We start from the raw sequence: 18639 nt of genomic DNA, 5'->3' as shown, positions 1-18639 counted from the left end.
GGATTGGTGACATCAAGATTTTGGACGAATTTTTTAAGAATTTTCAAATTTTCAGATAGGAGGTTCCATATAAGGTCAAAAACTACATACTCAGATCTTCACCAAACTTTGCAGGGATACATTGGAGGTCGAGACACGTGGAAAAAAAGTACAAAACAAGAGATTGGGGTCATCAAGATTTTGGACGGATTTTTTAGGAATTTTCAAATTTTCAGATGGGAGGTTCCAGATAAGGTCAAAAACTACATACTCAGATCTTCACCAAACATTGCAGGGATACATTGGATGTCAAGACACGTGGAAAAAACGTACAAAACAAGAGATTGGAGACATCAAGATTTTGGACGATTTTTTTAAGAATTTTCAAATTTTAAGATAGGAGGTTCCAGATGAGGTCAAAAACTACATACTCAGATCTTCACCAAACTTTGCAGGAATACTTTGCATGTCAAGACACGTGGAAAAAACGTACAAAACAAGAGATCGGAGACATCAAGATTTTCGACGAATTTTTTAAGAATTTTCAAATTTTCAGATGGGAGGTTCCAGATAAGGTCAAAAACGACATACTCAGATCTTCACCAAACTTTGCAGGGATCCATTGGAGGTCGAGACACGTGGAAAAAACGTACAAAACAAGAGATTGGAGACATCAAGATTTTGGACGAATTTTTTAAGAATTTTCAAATTTTCAGATAGGAGGTTCCATATAAGGTCAAAAACTACATACTCAGATCTTCACCAAACTTTGCAGGGATACATTGGATGTCAAGACACGTGGAAAAAACGTACAAAACAAGAGATTGGAGACATCAAGATTTTCGACGAATTTTTTAAGAATTTTCAAATTTTCAGAAAGGATGTTCCAGATAAGGTCAAAAACGACATACTCAGATCTTCACCAAACTTTGCAGGGATCCATTGGAGGTCGAGACACGTGGAAAAAACGTACAAAACAAGAGATTGGAGACATCAAGATTTTGGACGAATTTTTGAAGAATTTTCAAATTTTCAGATAGGAGGTTCCAGATAAGGTCTAAAACTACATACTCAGATCTCCACCAAACATTGCAGGAATACATTGGATGTCAAGACACGTGGAAAAAACGTACAAAACAAGAGATTGGAGACATCAAGATTTTCGACGAATTTTTGAAGAATTTTCAAATTTTCAGATAGGAGGTTCCAGATAAGGTCAAAAACTACATACTCAGATCTTCACCAAACGTTGCAGGGATACTTTGCATGTCAAGACACGTGGAAAAAACGTACAAAACAAAAGATTGGAGACATCAAGATTTTCGACGAATTTTTTAAGATTTTCAAATTTTCAGATGGGAGGTTCCAGATAAGGTCAAAAACGACATACTCAGATCTTCACCAAACTTTGCAAGGATACATTGGATGTCAAGACACGTGGAAAAAACGTACAAAACAAGAGATTGGAGACATCAAGATTTTGGACGAATTTTTTAAGAATTCTCAAATTTTCAGAAAGGAGGTTCCATATAAGGTCAAAAACTACATACTCAGATCTTCACCAAACTTTGCAGGGATACTTTGGATGTCAAGACACGTGGAAAAAACGTACAAAACAAGAGATTGGGGTCATCAAGATTTTGGACGAATTTTTTAAGAATTTTCAAATTTTCAGATGGGAGGTTCAATATAAGGTCAAAAACTACATACTCAGATCTTCACCAAACTTTGCATGGATACATTGGATGTCAAGACACGTGGAAAAAACATACAAAACATAGGATTCGGAACATCAAGATTTTGGACGAATTTTTTAAGAATTTTCAAATTTTCAGATAGGAGGTTCCATATAAGGTCAAAAACTACATACTCAGATCTTCACCAAACATTGCAGGAATACATTGGATGTCAAGACACGTGGAAAAAACGTACAAAACAAGAGATTGGAGTCATCAAGATTTTGCACGGATTTTTTAGGAATTTTCAAATTTTCAGATGGGAGGTTCCAGATAAGGTCAAAAACTACATACTCAGATCTTCACCAAACTTTGCAGGGATACATTGGATGTCAAGACACGTGGAAAAAACGTACAAAACAAGAGATTGGAGACATCAAGATTTTGGACGAATTTTTTAAGAATTTTCAAATTTTCAGATAGGAGGTTCCATATAAGGTCAAAAACTACATACTCAGATCTTCACCAAACTTTGCATGGATACATTATGTGTCAAGACACGTGGAAAAAACGTACAAAACAAAAGATTGGAGACATCAAGATTTTGGTCGAATTTTTTAAGAATTTTCAAATTTTCAGATGGGAGGTTCCAGATAAGGTCAAAAACTACATACTCAGATCTTCACCAAACTTTGCAGGGATACATTGGATGTCAAGACACGTGGAAAAAACGTACAAAACAAGAGATTGGAGACATCAAGATTTTGGACGAATTTTTTAAGAATTTTTAAATTTTCAGATAGGAGGTTCCATATAAGGTCAAAAACTACATACTCAGATCTTCACCAAACTTTGCATGGATACATTATGTGTCAAGACACGTGGAAAAAACGTACAAAACAAGAGATTGGAGACATCAAGATATTGGTCGAATTTTTTAAGAATTTTCAAATTTTCAGATGGGAGGTTCCAGATAAGGTCAAAAACTACATACTCAGATCTTCACCAAACTTTGCAGGGATACATTGGATGTCAAGACACGTGGAAAAAACGTACAAAACTAGAGATAGGAGACATCAAGATTTTGGACGAATTTTTTAAGAATTTTCAAATTTTCTGAAAGGATGTTCCAGATAAGGTCAAAAACAACATACTCAGATCTTCACCAAACTTTGCAGGGATACATTGGATATCAAGACACGTGGAAAAAACGTACAAAACAAGAGATTGGAGACATCAAGATTTTGGACGAATTTTTTAAGAATTTTCAAATTTTCAGATAGGAGGTTCCATATAAGGTCAAAAACTACATACTCAGATCTTCACCAAACTTTGCAGGGATACATTGGATGTCAAGACACGTGGAAAAAACGTACAAAACAAGAGATTGGAGACATCAAGATTATGGACGAATTTTTTGAGAATTTTCAAATTTTCAGAAAGGAGGTTCCATATAAGGTCAAAAACTACATACTCAGATCTTCACCAAACTTTGCAGGGATACATTGGATGTCAAGACACGTGGAAAAAACGTACAAAACAAGAGATTGGAGACATCAAGATTTTCGACGATTTTTTTAAGAATTTTCAAATTTTCAGAAAGGATGTTCCAGATAAGGTCAAAAACGACATACTCAGATCTTCACCAAACTTTGCAGGGATACATTGGAGGTCGAGACACGTGGAAAAAACGTACAAAACAAGAGATTGGAGACATCAAGATTTCGACGAATTTTTGAAGAATTTTCAAATTTTCTGATAGGAGGTCCCAGATAAGGTCAAAAACTACATACTCAGATCTCCACCAAACATTGCAGGGATACATTGGATGTCAAGACACGTGGAAAAAACGTACAAAACAAGAGATTGGAGACATCAAGATTTTCGACGAATTTTTGAAGAATTTTCAAATTTTCAGATAGGAGGTTCCAGATAAGGTCAAAAACTACATACTCAGATCTTCACCAAACGTTGCAGGGATACTTGGCATGTCAAGACACGTGGAAAAAACGTACAAAACAAGAGATTGGAGACATCAAGATTTTCGACGAATTTTTTAAGAATTTTCAAATTTTCAGATGGGAGGTTCCAGATAAGGTCAAAAACGACATACTCAGATCTTCACCAAACTTTGCATGGATACATTGGATGTCAAGACACGTGGAAAAAACGTACAAAACAAGAGATTGGGGTCATCAAGATTTTGCACGGATTTTTTAGGAATTTTCAAATTTTCAGATGGGAGGTTCCAGATAAGGTCAAAAACTACATACTCAGATCTTCACCAAACTTTGCAGGGATACATTGGATGTCAAGACACGTGGAAAAAACGTACAAAACAAGAGATTGGAGACATCAAGATTTTGGAAGAATTTTTTAAGAATTTTCAAATTTTCAGATAGGAGGTTCCATATAAGGTCAAAAACTACATACTCAGATCTTCACCAAACTTTGCATGGATACATTATGTGTCAAGACACGTGGAAAAAACGTACAAAACAAAAGATTGGAGACATCAAGATTTTGGTCGAATTTTTTAAGAATTTTCAAATTTTCAGATGGGAGGTTCCAGATAAGGTCAAAAACTACATACTCAGATCTTCACCAAACTTTGCAGGGATACATTGGATGTCAAGACACGTGGAAAAAACGTACAAAAAAGAGATTGGAGACATCAAGATTTTGGACGAATTTTTTAACAATTTTCAAATTTTCAGAAAGGATGTTCCAGATAAGGTCAAAAACGACATACTCAGATCTTCACCAAACTTTGCAGGGATACATTGGATATCAAGACACGTGGAAAAAACGTACAAAACAAGAGATTGGAGACATCAAGATTTTGGACGAATTTTTTAAGAATTTTCAAATTTTCAGATAGGAGGTTCCAGATAAGGTCAAAAACTACATACTCAGATCTTCACCAAACTTTGCAGGGATACATTGTATGTCAAGACACGTGGAAAAAACGTACAAAACAAGAGATTGGGGTCATCAAGATTTTGGACGGATTTTTTAGGAATTTTCAAATTTTCAGATGGGAGGTTCCAGATAAGGTCAAAAACTACATACTCAGATCTTCACCAAACATTGCAGGGATACATTGGATGTCAAGACACGTGGAAAAAACGTACAAAACAAGAGATTGGAGACATCAAAATTTTGGACGAATTTTTTAAGAATTTTCAAATTTTCAGATAGGAGGTTCCAGATGAGGTCAAAAACTACATACTCAGATCTTCACCAAACTTTGCAGGAATACTTTGCATGTCAAGACACGTGGAAAAAACGTACAAAACAAGAGATCGGAGACATCAAGATTTTCGACGAATTTTTTAAGAATTTTCAAATTTTCAGATGGGAGGTTCCAGATAAGGTCAAAAACGACATACTCAGATCTTCACCAAACTTTGCATGGATACATTGGATGTCAAGACACGTGGAAAAAACATACAAAACATAGGATTGGTGACATCAAGATTTTGGACGAATTTTTTAAGAATTTTCAAATTTTCAGATAGGAGGTTCCATATAAGGTCAAAAACTACGTACTCAGATCTTCACCAAACTTTGCAGGGATCCATTGGAGGTCGAGACACGTGGAAAAAACGTACAAAACAAGAGATTGGAGACATCAAGATTTTGGACGAATTTTTTAAGAATTTTCAAATTTTCAGATAGGAGGTTCCATATAAGGTCAAAAACTACATACTCAGATCTTCACCAAACTTTGCAGGGATACATTGGATGTCAAGACACGTGGAAAAAACGTACAAAACAAGAGATTGGAGACATCAAGATTTTCGACGAATTTTTTAAGAATTTTCAAATTTTCAGAAAGGATGTTCCAGATAAGGTCAAAAACGACATACTCAGATCTTCACCAAACATTGCAGGGATACATTGGATGTCAAGACACGTGGAAAAAACGTACAAAACAAGAGATTGGAGACATCAAAATTTTGGACGAATTTTTTAAGAATTTTCAAATTTTCAGATAGGAGGTTCCAGATGAGGTCAAAAACTACATACTCAGATCTTCACCAAACTTTGCAGGAATACTTTGCATGTCAAGACACGTGGAAAAAACGTACAAAACAAGAGATCGGAGACATCAAGATTTTCGACGAATTTTTTAAGAATTTTCAAATTTTCAGATGGGAGGTTCCAGATAAGGTCAAAAACGACATACTCAGATCTTCACCAAACTTTGCATGGATACATTGGATGTCAAGACACGTGGAAAAAACATACAAAACATAGGATTGGTGACATCAAGATTTTGGACGAATTTTTTAAGAATTTTCAAATTTTCAGATAGGAGGTTCCATATAAGGTCAAAACCTACGTACTCAGATCTTCACCAAACTTTGCAGGGATCCATTGGAGGTCGAGACACGTGGAAAAAACGTACAAAACAAGAGATTGGAGACATCAAGATTTTGGACGAATTTTTTAAGAATTTTCAAATTTTCAGATAGGAGGTTCCATATAAGGTCAAAAACTACATACTCAGATCTTCACCAAACTTTGCAGGGATACATTGGATGTCAAGACACGTGGAAAAAACGTACAAAACAAGAGATTGGAGACATCAAGATTTTCGACGAATTTTTTAAGAATTTTCAAATTTTCAGAAAGGATGTTCCAGATAAGGTCAAAAACGACATACTCAGATCTTCACCAAACTTTGCAGGGATCCATTGGAGGTCGAGACACGTGGAAAAAACGTACAAAACAAGAGATTGGAGACATCAAGATTTTGGACGAATTTTTGAAGAATTTTCAAATTTTCAGATAGGAGGTTCCAGATAAGGTCTAAAACTACATACTCAGATCTCCACCAAACATTGCAGGAATACATTGGATGTCAAGACACGTGGAAAAAACGTACAAAACAAGAGATTGGAGACATCAAGATTTTCGACGAATTTTTGAAGAATTTTCAAATTTTCAGATAGGAGGTTCCAGATAAGGTCAAAAACTACATACTCAGATCTTCACCAAACGTTGCAGGGATACTTTGCATGTCAAGACACGTGGAAAAAACGTACAAAACAAAAGATTGGAGACATCAAGATTTTCGACGAATTTTTTAAGAATTTTCAAATTTTCAGATGGGAGGTTCCAGATAAGGTCAAAAACGACATACTCAGATCTTCACCAAACTTTGCATGGATACATTGGATGTCAAGACACGTGGAAAAAACGTACAAAACAAGAGATTGGAGACATCAAGATTTTGGACGAATTTTTTAAGAATTCTCAAATTTTCAGAAAGGAGGTTCCATATAAGGTCAAAAACTACATACTCAGATTTTCACCAAACTTTGCAGGGATACTTTGGATGTCAAGACACGTGGAAAAAACGTACAAAACAAGAGATTGGGGTCATCAAGATTTTGGACGAATTTTTTAAGAATTTTCAAATTTTCAGATGGGAGGTTCAATATAAGGTCAAAAACTACATACTCAGATCTTCACCAAACTTTGCATGGATACATTGGATGTCAAGACACGTGGAAAAAACATACAAAACATAGGATTCGGAACATCAAGATTTTGGTCGAATTTTTTAAGAATTTTCAAATTTTCAGATAGGAGGTTCCATATAAGGTCAAAAACTACATACTCAGATCTTCACCAAACATTGCAGGAATACATTGGATGTCAAGACACGTGGAAAAAACGTACAAAACAAGAGATTGGGGTCATCAAGATTTTGCACGGATTTTTTAGGAATTTTCAAATTTTCAGATGGGATGTTCCAGATAAGGTCAAAAACTACATACTCAGATCTTCACCAAACTTTGCAGGGATACATTGGATGTCAAGACACGTGGAAAAAACGTACAAAACAAGAGATTGGAGACATCAAGATTTTGGACGAATTTTTTAAGAATTTTCAAATTTTCAGATAGGAGGTTCCATATAAGGTCAAAAACTACATACTCAGATCTTCACCAAACTTTGCATGGATACATTATGTGTCAAGACACGTGGAAAAAACGTACAAAACAAAAGATTGGAGACATCAAGATTTTGGTCGAATTTTTTAAGAATTTTCAAATTTTCAGATGGGAGGTTCCAGATAAGGTCAAAAACTACATACTCAGATCTTCACCAAACTTTGCAGGGATACATTGGATGTCAAGACACGTGGAAAAAACGTACAAAACAAGAGATAGGAGACATCAAGATTTTGGACGAATTTTTTAACAATTTTCAAATTTTCAGAAAGGATGTTCCAGATAAGGTCAAAAACAACATACTCAGATCTTCACCAAACTTTGCAGGGATACATTGGATATCAAGACACGTGGAAAAAACGTACAAAACAAGAGATTGGAGACATCAAGATTTTGGACGAATTTTTTAAGAATTTTCAAATTTTCAGATAGGAGGTTCCAGATAAGATCAAAAACTACATACTCAGATCTTCACCAAACTTTGCAGGGATACATTGGATGTCAAGACACGTGGAAAAAAAGTACAAAACAAGAGATTGGGGTCATCAAGATTTTGGACGGATTTTTTAGGAATTTTCAAATTTTCAGATGGGAGGTTCCATATAATGTCAAAAACTACATACTCAGATCTTCACCAAACTTTGCAGGGATACATTGGATGTCAAGACACGTGGAAAAAACGTACAAAACAAGAGATTGGAGACATCAAGATTTTCGACGAATTTTTTAAGAATTTTCAAATTTTCAGAAAGGATGTTCCAGATAAGGTCAAAAACGACATACTCAGATCTTCACCAAACTTTGCAGGGATACATTGGAGGTCGAGACACGTGGAAAAAACGTACAAAACAAGAGATTGGAGACATCAAGATTTTGGACGAATTTTTGAAGAATTTTCAAATTTTCTGATAGGAGGTCCCAGATAAGGTCAAAAACTACATACTCAGATCTCCACCAAACATTGCAGGGATACATTGGATGTCAAGACACGTGGAAAAAACGTACAAAACAAGAGATTGGAGACATCAAGATTTTCGACGAATTTTTGAAGAATTTTCAAATTTTCAGATAGGAGGTTCCAGATAAGGTCAAAAACTACATACTCAGATCTTCACCAAACGTTGCAGGGATACTTTGCATGTCAAGACACGTGGAAAAAACGTACAAAACAAGAGATTGGAGACATCAAGATTTTGGACGAATTTTTTAAGAATTTTCAAATTTTCAGAAAGGATGTTCCAGATAAGGTCAAAAACGACATACTCAGATCTTCACCAAACTTTGCAGGGATACATTGGATGTCAAGACACGTGGAAAAAACGTACAAAACAAGAGATTGGAGACATCAAATTTTGGACGAATTTTTTAAGAATTTTCAAATTTTCAGAAAGGATGTTCCAGATAAGGTCAAAAACGACATACTCAGATCTTCACCAAACTTTGCAGGGATACATTGGAGGTCAAGACACGTGGAAAAAACGTACAAAACAAGAGATTGGAGACATCAAGATTTTCGACGAATTTTTGAAGAATTTTCAAATTTTCAGATAGGAGGTTCCAGATAAGGTCAAAAACTACATACTCAGATCTTCACCAAACGTTGCAGGGATACTTTGCATGTCAAGACACGTGGAAAAAACGTACAAAACAAGAGATTGGAGACATCAAGATTTTCGACGAATTTTTTAAGAATTTTCAAATTTTCAGATGGGAGGTTCCAGATAAGGTCAAAAACGACATACTCAGATCTTCACCAAACTTTGCATGGATACATTGGATGTCAAGACACGTGGAAAAAACGTACAAAACAAGAGATTGGAGACATCAAGATTTTGGACGAATTTTTTAAGAATTCTCAAATTTTCAGAAAGGAGGTTCCATATAAGGTCAAAAACTACAAACTCAGATCTTCACCAAACTTTGCAGGGATACATTGGATGTCAAGACACGTGGAAAAAACGTACAAAACAAGAGATTGGGGTCATCAAGATTTTGGACGGATTTTTTAGGAATTTTCAAATTTTCAGATGGGAGGTTCCAGATAAGGTCAAAAACTACATACTCAGATCTTCACCAAACTTTGCAGGGATACATTGGATGTCAAGACACGTGGAAAAAACGTACAAAACAAGAGATTGGAGACATCAAGATTTTGGACGAATTTTTTAAGAATTTTTAAATTTTCAGATGGGAGGTTCCATATAAGGTCAAAAACTACATACTCAGATCTTCACCAAACTTTGCATGGATACATTATGTGTCAAGACACGTGGAAAAAACGTACAAAACAAGAGATTGGAGACATCAAGATATTGGTCGAATTTTTTAAGAATTTTCAAATTTTCAGATGGGAGGTTCCAGATAAGGTCAAAAACTACATACTCAGATCTTCACCAAACTTTGCAGGGATACATTGGATGTCAAGACACGTGGAAAAAACGTACAAAACAAGAGATAGGAGACATCAAGATTTTGGACGAATTTTTTAACAATTTTCAAATTTTCAGAAAGGATGTTCCAGATAAGGTCAAAAACGACATACTCAGATCTTCACCAAACTTTGCAGGGATACATTGGATATCAAGACACGTGGAAAAAACGTACAAAACAAGAGATTGGAGACATCAAGATTTTGGACGAATTTTTTAAGAATTTTCAAATTTTCAGATAGGAGGTTCCAGATAAGATCAAAAACTACATACTCAGATCTTCACCAAACTTTGCAGGGATACATTGGATGTCAAGACACGTGGAAAAAACGTACAAAACAAGAGATTGGGGTCATCAAGATTTTGGACGGATTTTTTAGGAATTTTCAAATTTTCAGATGGGAGGTTCCAGATAAGGTCAAAAACTACATACTCAGATCTTCACCAAACATTGCAGGGATACATTTAATGTCAAGACACGTGGAAAAAACGTACAAAACAAGAGATTGGAGACATCAAGATTTTGGACGAATTTTTTAAGAATTTTCAAATTTTCAGATAGGAGGTTCCAGATGAGGTCAAAAAATACATACTCAGATCTTCACCAAACTTTGCAGGAATACTTTGCATGTCAAGACACGTGGAAAAAACGTACAAAACAAGAGATCGGAGACATCAAGATTTTCGACGAATTTTTTAAGAATTTTCAAATTTTCAGATGGGAGGTTCCAGATAAGGTCAAAAACGACATACTCAGATCTTCACCAAACTTTGCAGGGATCCATTGGAGGTCGAGACACGTGGAAAAAACGTACAAAACAAGAGATTGGAGACATCAAGATTTTGGACGAATTTTTTAAGAATTTTCAAATTTTCAGATAGGAGGTTCCATATAAGGTCAAAAACTACATACTCAGATCTTCACCAAACTTTGCAGGGATACATTGGATGTCAAGACACGTGGAAAAAAACGTACAAAACAAGAGATTGGAGACATCAAGATTTTCGACGAATTTTTTAAGAATTTTCAAATTTTCAGAAAGGATGTTCCAGATAAGGTCAAAAACGACATACTCAGATCTTCACCAAACTTTGCAGGGATCCATTGGAGGTCGAGACACGTGGAAAAAACGTACAAAACAAGAGATTGGAGACATCAAGATTTTCGACGAATTTTTGAAGAATTTTCAAATTTTCAGATAGGAGGTTCCAGATAAGGTCTAAAACTACATACTCAGATCTCCACCAAACATTGCAGGAATACATTGGATGTCAAGACACGTGGAAAAAACGTACAAAACAAGAGATTGGAGACATCAAGATTTTCGACGAATTTTTGAAGAATTTTCAAATTTTCAGATAGGAGGTTCCAGATAAGGTCAAAAACTACATACTCAGATCTTCACCAAACGTTGCAGGGATACTTTGCATGTCAAGACACGTGGAAAAAACGTACAAAACAAGAGATTGGAGACATCAAGATTTTGGACGAATTTTTTAAGAATTTTCAAATTTTCAGAAAGGATGTTCCAGATAAGGTCAAAAACGACATACTCAGATCTTCACCAAACTTTGCAGGGATACATTGGATGTCAAGACACGTGGAAAAAACGTACAAAACAAGAGATTGGAGACATCAAATTTTGGACGAATTTTTTAAGAATTTTCAAATTTTCAGAAAGGATGTTCCAGATAAGGTCAAAAACGACATACTCAGATCTTCACCAAACTTTGCAGGGATACATTGGAGGTCAAGACACGTGGAAAAAACGTACAAAACAAGAGATTGGAGACATCAAGATTTTCGACGAATTTTTGAAGAATTTTCAAATTTTCAGATAGGAGGTTCCAGATAAGGTCAAAAACTACATACTCAGATCTTCACCAAACGTTGCAGGGATACTTTGCATGTCAAGACACGTGGAAAAAACGTACAAAACAAGAGATTGGAGACATCAAGATTTTCGACGAATTTTTTAAGAATTTTCAAATTTTCAGATGGGAGGTTCCAGATAAGGTCAAAAACGACATACTCAGATCTTCACCAAACTTTGCATGGATACATTGGATGTCAAGACATGTGGAAAAAACGTACAAAACAAGAGATTGGAGACATCAAGATTTTGGACGAATTTTTTAAGAATTCTCAAATTTTCAGAAAGGAGGTTCCATATAAGGTCAAAAACTACAAACTCAGATCTTCACCAAACTTTGCTGGGATACATTGGATGTCAAGACACGTGGAAAAAACGTACAAAACAAGAGATTGGGGTCATCAAGATTTTGGACGGATTTTTTAGGAATTTTCAAATTTTCAGATGGGAGGTTCCAGATAAGGTCAAAAACTACATACTCAGATCTTCACCAAACTTTGCAGGGATACATTGGATGTCAAGACACGTGGAAAAAACGTACAAAACAAGAGATTGGAGACATCAAGATTTTGGACGAATTTTTTAAGAATTTTTAAATTTTCAGATGGGAGGTTCCATATAAGGTCAAAAAGTACATACTCAGATCTTCACCAAACTTTGCATGGATACATTATGTGTCAAGACACGTGGAAAAAACGTACAAAACAAGAGATTGGAGACATCAAGATATTGGTCGAATTTTTTAAGAATTTTCAAATTTTCAGATGGGAGGTTCCAGATAAGGTCAAAAACTACATACTCAGATCTTCACCAAACTTTGCAGGGATACATTGGATGTCAAGACACGTGGAAAAAACGTACAAAACAAGAGATAGGAGACATCAAGATTTTGGACGAATTTTTTAACAATTTTCAAATTTTCAGAAAGGATGTTCCAGATAAGGTCAAAAACGACATACTCAGATCTTCACCAAACTTTGCAGGGATACATTGGATATCAAGACACGTGGAAAAAACGTACAAAACAAGAGATTGGAGACATCAAGATTTTGGACGAATTTTTTAAGAATTTTCAAATTTTCAGATAGGAGGTTCCAGATAAGATCAAAAACTACATACTCAGATCTTCACCAAACTTTGCAGGGATACATTGGATGTCAAGACACGTGGAAAAAACGTACAAAACAAGAGATTGGGGTCATCAAGATTTTGGACGGATTTTTTAGGAATTTTCAAATTTTCAGATGGGAGGTTCCAGATAAGGTCAAAAACTACATACTCAGATCTTCACCAAACATTGCAGGGATACATTGGATGTCAAGACACGTGGAAAAAACGTACAAAACAAGAGATTGGAGACATCAAGATTTTGGACGAATTTTTCAAGAATTTTCAAATTTTCAGATAGGAGGTTCCAGATGAGGTCAAAAACTACATACTCAGATCTTCACCAAACTTTGCAGGAATACTTTGCATGTCAAGACACGTGGAAAAAACGTACAAAACAAGAGATCGGAGACATCAAGATTTTCGACGAATTTTTTAAGAATTTTCAAATTTTCAGATGGGAGGTTCCAGATAAGGTCAAAAACGACATACTCAGATCTTCACCAAACTTTGCAGGGATCCATTGGAGGTCGAGACACGTGGAAAAAACGTACAAAACAAGAGATTGGAGACATCAAGATTTTGGACGAATTTTTTAAGAATTTTCAAATTTTCAGATAGGAGGTTCCATATAAGGTCAAAAACTACATACTCAGATCTTCACCAAACTTTGCAGGGATACATTGGATGTCAAGACACGTGGAAAAAAACGTACAAAACAAGAGATTGGAGACATCAAGATTTTCGACGAATTTTTTAAGAATTTTCAAATTTTCAGAAAGGATGTTCCAGATAAGGTCAAAAACGACATACTCAGATCTTCACCAAACTTTGCAGGGATCCATTGGAGGTCGAGACACGAGGAAAAAACGTACAAAACAAGAGATTGGAGACATCAAGATTTTGGACGAATTTTTGAAGAATTTTCAAATTTTCAGATAGGAGGTTCCAGATAAGGTCTAAAACTACATACTCAGATCTCCACCAAACATTGCAGGAATACATTGGATGTCAAGACACGTGGAAAAAACGTACAAAACAAGAGATTGGAGACATCAAGATTTTCGACGAATTTTTGAAGAATTTTCAAATTTTCAGATAGGAGGTTCCAGATAAGGTCAAAAACTACATACTCAGATCTTCACCAAACGTTGCAGGGATACTTTGCATGTCAAGACACGTGGAAAAAACGTACAAAACAAAAGATTGGAGACATCAAGATTTTCGACGAATTTTTTAAGAATTTTCAAATTTTCAGATGGGAGGTTCCAGATAAGGTCAAAAACGACATACTCAGATCTTCACCAAACTTTGCATGGATACATTGGATGTCAAGACACGTGGAAAAAACGTACAAAACAAGAGATTGGAGACATCAAGATTTTGGACGAATTTTTTAAGAATTCTCAAATTTTCAGAAAGGAGGTTCCATATAAGGTCAAAAACTACATACTCAGATCTTCACCAAACTTTGCAGGGATACTTTGGATGTCAAGACACGTGGAAAAATCGTACAAAACAAGAGATTGGGGTCATCAAGATTTTGGACGAATTTTTTAAGAATTTTCAAATTTTCAGATGGGAGGTTCAATATAAGGTCAAAAACTACATACTCAGATCTTCACCAAACTTTGCATGGATACATTGGATGTCAAGACACGTGGAAAAAACATACAAAACATACGATTCGGAACATCAAGATTTTGGTCGAATTTTTTAAGAATTTTCAAATTTTCAGATAGGAGGTTCCATATAAGGTCAAAAACTACATACTCAGATCTTCACCAAACATTGCAGGAATACATTGGATGTCAAGACACGTGGAAAAAACGTACAAAACAAGAGATTGGGGTCATCAAGATTTTGCACGGATTTTTTAGGAATTTTCAAATTTTCAGATGGGAGGTTCCAGATAAGGTCAAAAACTACATACTCAGATCTTCACCAAACTTTGCAGGGATACATTGGATGTCAAGACACGTGGAAAAAACGTACAAAACAAGAGATTGGAGACATCAAGATTTTGGACGAATTTTTTAAGAATTTTCAAATTTTCAGATAGGAGGTTCCATATAAGGTCAAAAACTACATACTCAGATCTTCACCAAACTTTGCATGGATACATTATGTGTCAAGACACGTGGAAAAAACGTACAAAACAAAAGATTGGAGACATCAAGATTTTGGTCGAATTTTTTAAGAATTTTCAAATTTTCAGATGGGAGGTTCCAGATAAGGTCAAAAACTACATACTCAGATCTTCACCAAACTTTGCAGGGATACATTGGATGTCAAGACACGTGGAAAAAACGTACAAAAAAGAGATTGGAGACATCAAGATTTTGGACGAATTTTTTAACAATTTTCAAATTTTCAGAAAGGATGTTCCAGATAAGGTCAAAAACGACATACTCAGATCTTCACCAAACTTTGCAGGGATACATTGGATATCAAGACACGTGGAAAAAACGTACAAAACAAGAGATTGGAGACATCAAGATTTTGGACGAATTTTTTAAGAATTTTCAAATTTTCAGATAGGAGGTTCCAGATAAGGTCAAAAACTACATACTCAGATCTTCACCAAACTTTGCAGGGATACATTGGATGACTAGACACGTGGAAAAAACGTACAAAACAAGAGATTGGGGTCATCAAGATTTTGGACGGATTTTTTAGGAATTTTCAAATTTTCAGATGGGAGGTTCCAGATAAGGTCAAAAACTACATACTCAGATCTTCACCAAACATTGCAGGGATACATTGTATGTCAAGACACGTGGAAAAAACGTACAAAACAAGAGATTGGAGACATCAAAATTTTGGACGAATTTTTTAAGAATTTTCAAATTTTCAGATAGGAGGTTCCAGATGAGGTCAAAAACTACATACTCAGATCTTCACCAAACTTTGCAGGGATACTTTGCATGTCAAGACACGTGGAAAAAACGTACAAAACAAGAGATTGGAGACATCAAGATTTTCGACGAATTTTTTAAGAATTTTCAAATTTTCAGATGGGAGGTTCCAGATAAGGTCAAAAACGACATACTCAGATCTTCACCAAACTTTGCATGGATACATTGGATGTCAAGACACGTGGAAAAAACGTACAAAACAAGAGATTGGAGACATCAAGATTTTCGACGAATTTTTGAAGAATTTTCAAATTTTCAGATAGGAGGTTCCAGATAAGGTCAAAAACTACATACTCAGATCTTCACCAAACGTTGCAGGGATACTTTGCATGTCAAGACACGTGGAAAAAACGTACAAAACAAGAGATTGGAGACATCAAGATTTTCGACGAATTTTTTAAGAATTTTCAAATTTTCAGATGGGAGGTTCCAGATAAGGTCAAAAACTACATACTCAGATCTTCACCAAACTTTGCATGGATACATTGGATGTCAAGACACGTGGAAAAAACGTACAAAACAAGAGATTGGGGTCATCAAGATTTTGCACGGATTTTTTAGGAATTTTCAAATTTTCAGATGGGAGGTTCCAGATAAGGTCAAAAACTACATACTCAGATCTTCACCAAACTTTGCAGGGATACATTGGATGTCAAGACACGTGGAAAAAACGTACAAAACAAGAGATTGGAGACATCAAGATTTTGGACGAATTTTTTAAGAATTTTCAAATTTTCAGATAGGAGGTTCCATATAAGGTCAAAAACTACATACTCAGATCTTCACCAAACTTTGCATGGATACATTATGTGTCAAGACACGTGGAAAAAACGTACAAAACAAAAGATTGGAGACATCAAGATTTTGGTCGAATTTTTTAAGAATTTTCAAATTTTCAGATGGGAGGTTCCAGATAAGGTCAAAAACTACATTCTCAGATCTTCACCAAACTTTGCAGGGATACATTGGATGTCAAGACACGTGGAAAAATCGTACAAAAAAGAGATTGGAGACATCAAGATTTTGGACGAATTTTTTAACAATTTTCAAATTTTCAGAAAGGATGTTCCAGATAAGGTCAAAAACGACATACTCAGATCTTCACCAAACTTTGCAGGGATACATTGGATATCAAGACACGTGGAAAAAACGTACAAAACAAGAGATTGGAGACATCAAGATTTTGGACGAATTTTTTAAGAATTTTCAAATTTTCAGATAGGAGGTTCCAGATAAGGTCAAAAACGACATACTCAGATCTTCACCAAACTTTGCAGGGATACATTGGATGTCAAGACACGTGGAAAAAACGTACAAAACAAGAGATTGGGGTCATCAAGATTTTGGACGGATTTTTTAGGAATTTTCAAATTTTCAGATGGGAGGTTCCAGATAAGGTCAAAAACTACATACTCAGATCTTCACCAAACATTGCAGGGATACATTGGATGTCAAGACACGTGGAAAAAACGTACAAAACAAGAGATTGGAGACATCAAAATTTTGGACGAATTTTTTAAGAATTTTCAAATTTTCAGATAGGAGGTTCCAGATGAGGTCAAAAACTACATACTCAGATCTTCACCAAACTTTGCAGGAATACTTTGCATGTCAAGACACGTGGAAAAAACGTACAAAACAAGAGATCGGAGACATCAAGATTTTCGACGAATTTTTTAAGAATTTTCAAATTTTCAGATGGGAGGTTCCAGATAAGGTCAAAAACGACATACTCAGATCTTCACCAAACTTTGCATGGATACATTGGATGTCAAGACACGTGAAAAAACATACAAAACATAGGATTGGTGACATCAAGATTTTGGACGAATTTTTTAAGAATTTTCAAATTTTCAGATAGGAGGTTCCATATAAGGTCAAAAACTACATACTCAGATCTTCACCAAACTTTGCAGGGATACATTGGATGTCAAGACACGTGGAAAAAACGTACAAAACAAGAGATTGGAGACATCAAGATTATGGACGAATTTTTTAAGAATTTTCAAATTTTCAGATAGGAGGTTCCAGATAAGGTCAAAAACTACATACTCAGATCTTCACCAAACGTTGCAGGGATACTTTGCATGTCAAGACACGTGGAAAAAACGTACAAAACAAAAGATTGGAGACATCAAGATTTTCGACGAATTTTTTAAGAATTTTCAAATTTTCAGATGGGAGGTTCCAGATAAGGTCAAAAACGACATACTCAGATCTTCACCAAACTTTGCAGGGATACATTGGATGTCAAGACACGTGGGAAAAACGTACAAAACAAGAGATTGGAGACATCAAGATTTTGGACGAATTTTTTAAGAATTTTCAAATTTTCAGATAGGAGGTTCCAGATAAGGTCAAAAACTACATACTCAGATCTTCACCAAACGTTGCAGGGATACTTTGCATGTCAAGACACGTGGAAAAACGTACAAAACAAAAGATTCGAGACATCAAGATTTTCGACGAATTTTTTAAGAATTTTCAAATTTTCAGATGGGAGGTTCCAGATAAGGTCAAAAACGACATACTCAGATCTTCACCAAACTTTGCATGGATACATTGGATGTCAAGACACGTGGAAAAAACGTACAAAACAAGAGATTGGAGACATCAAGATTTTGGACGAATTTTTTAAGAATTCTCAAATTTTCAGAAAGGAGGTTCCATATAAGGTCAAAAACTAC

This window comes from Lepisma saccharinum, unplaced genomic scaffold (genome assembly GCF_977018435.1).
Source record: "Lepisma saccharinum unplaced genomic scaffold, izLepSacc3.1 HAP1_SCAFFOLD_44, whole genome shotgun sequence".
Lineage (NCBI taxonomy): Eukaryota > Metazoa > Arthropoda > Insecta > Zygentoma > Lepismatidae > Lepisma > Lepisma saccharinum.
The sequence above is the reverse complement of the archived record's forward strand: the minus strand, read 5'-3'. Positions refer to the sequence as shown.